Here is a 2,257-nt window from a genome sequence, read left to right on the forward strand (position 1 = left end):
TTCTCGTAGAATAAGAGGAGCTGTATGAGGAAATGACTTCACTTAAAAGACAAATGCCGCCGCTGCGAGGCGAGGGAGCAACTTGTCCGGTCTTGCGGTGCACTCATTCCCGTTACGAGAATGAAATGGCGCCCCCGAGACCAAGACTCCTTACAACTCGCACCAATAGCGGCACTGAGCGGTCGGAGATTTATTGAAAAGGCAGCCCCCCCCTAGCCGCCTACCTACTCGCTCGTGTTCGTAGCTCGATCGGAGGTCAAGACTTTGGTCCGGCGGAAAAACAGGCGTCGTCCGTATCAAGTGATACGTGAATTGCTCAGTAGTGCTTCGCCACTACCGTAGCTGGCGGAAATAGCTTAATGGTAGAGCATAGCCTTGCCAAGGCTGAGGTTGAGGGTTCAAGTCCCTTCTTCCGCTCCCGGCTTCGTCGTTTAGTGGTAACGAGTGGAGTGCATAAGCCCCTTGTATTGTATAGGGTTCCAAACCTATCTTACTAATAACATAGAAAGGGGGGCAAGCCAAAACCTACTCCTAACAAGCTGCCGGCTTTTCATCAGCCGTTGCGCGCTTCTGTTTTTCAGCAGGCTTCTTCAAATACCCCATAAATGAAGAAGTAGGGGCTATAACTTCTAAGTGTAAGTAGCTAGCTAGCGCGCTAGCGTTTTCCCTTACTAGTAAAGGGGCTGCTAGTTGTAGCGCGCAGTGTACTGGTGAATAGGAAAGGCGAATTTAGATGACTAATGACGGATGGAGGTTGAGGATAGAACATGTTCGGTGCCTCGCCCTTGTCTCCTTCGCCGGAGACTGCAAATGATGGGAATCCTATCGATAAAGAAGAGGCATAAGCATCGCCTCTCGACCCAATCCGTCTTCCCTGCCTCCCCAACACACTCTGGATACGAAAGAAATCTCCCGCCATAGAGAAGAGATCTAAAGCCTGGGTCCCCTCGATCACCCCCCCCCTTGAACCTGAACAGGTCGAGAGAGATGAACCCGCACCACATTTTAGAACCTTCGAACCGAAACCCCCAACTAGAGATGGAATTCAAGAACCTAAACAACTCAGTTGAGAGCTCCGCGACTGGTTCAAGGGAAGGTCCACCAATGATTGATAGGCCCCCCTATCCGTCTCTTGTCATTCCACTAATCCGTTGTTACTGATTCATTCAAGGCATAGACTCCCCATTTCTTTGTCTTATTAGCGCAGGTGTTCGTCAACGATGAAAGCCGCTGAACTTAAGACTCGAGTTGAGAAAGAGGGCTAGGCCACCGGGAGGGCTTTCAGGGACTGGGGAGGGTGGATTCTAGAGCTAGGGAGGGGCAAATCGAAGGGGTTTCCATTGGGATTGGGCATGGACGAGCCTCGACTGGGCCAGCATTGATGAAAAAAAAAGTAAAAAAAAAGGGGCTTGTAAATAAGTCTTGGGCTCTCCATTTCTAGGAAGATTGTGTCCAGGATCTGGTAATCTAAGCCTTGCTTCTTCTGGTCGGCTCGTATTAGCCTGTGCTTTATTACAGGTAGTCATTCCCCCGTTCCTTTAGTCTTTTCAACGGTACTTGAATCTTAAGTCGCGGTCATGTCTCGCCCCCCCAGTATAGTGACCGGTTCTATCTTTTTCCCGAATTTCATCAGTTCCAGGCTCAAGTGCCTGTTCATCCATCTTCATTCCAAAGGCGAACATCCCCATTGAGTGACTGTAACTGCTATGGTTTACAGTCAATAGTTCTTAACCAACCCTTTCTTATTATGTCTTTCTTTCTGAAGGGCTTGCGGTTCATTACACCAAAGGCTTCAGTGAACTATTGAAGCTATCGAGAGAGTACCAAACGCTGACGGTGACGAAGGTTACCTACTTTCGGTGGACGCGGAGCCGCGTAGCATTGCAAGTAAATAGAGCAGAGAGCTTACCCTTTGTTTCTATTAGAGCCGCGAGCTTGTTGTAGTCGGTCCTAAAGGGAGAACCTTGCTGCTTACTTGCTATATCCTCGCGCCCTTTTGCGCGGCTCGGCTTCTTCTTCGAGCCCTGCTTCTCCCTTCCCCCTCTCCCCGTTCTGCCGTCCAAAACAGGCCGTATGGAGTATAGCCAAGTGGTAAGGCATCGGTTTTTGGTACCGGCATGCAAAGGTTCGAATTCTTTTACTCCAGATTATGAACACCCGATCGGATCTGTCAAGAACGAGCTGACGACTACAGGGGAAGCGGCTGACTGCAGTCCCCGAGCCCAGCCTGTAGCAAGCCAAAAGTGTGACTTCAGCC

At 50.0% G+C, this 2,257-nt stretch overlaps 1 non-coding gene across 1 annotated transcript; it reads left to right on the forward strand.

The window, feature by feature from the left end:
• Positions 1–345: 345 nt before the first annotated feature.
• TRNAG-GCC (transfer RNA glycine (anticodon GCC)) lies at positions 346–417 on the forward strand. The gene has a single exon. It is a non-coding gene; the product is annotated as a tRNA-Gly (tRNA).
• The last annotated feature ends 1,840 nt before the right edge of the window (positions 418–2,257 follow it).

The sequence above is a fragment of the Apium graveolens genome, chromosome 5 (assembly GCF_009905375.1).
Source record: "Apium graveolens cultivar Ventura chromosome 5, ASM990537v1, whole genome shotgun sequence".
In the NCBI taxonomy this organism is placed as follows: Eukaryota; Viridiplantae; Streptophyta; class Magnoliopsida; order Apiales; family Apiaceae; genus Apium; species Apium graveolens.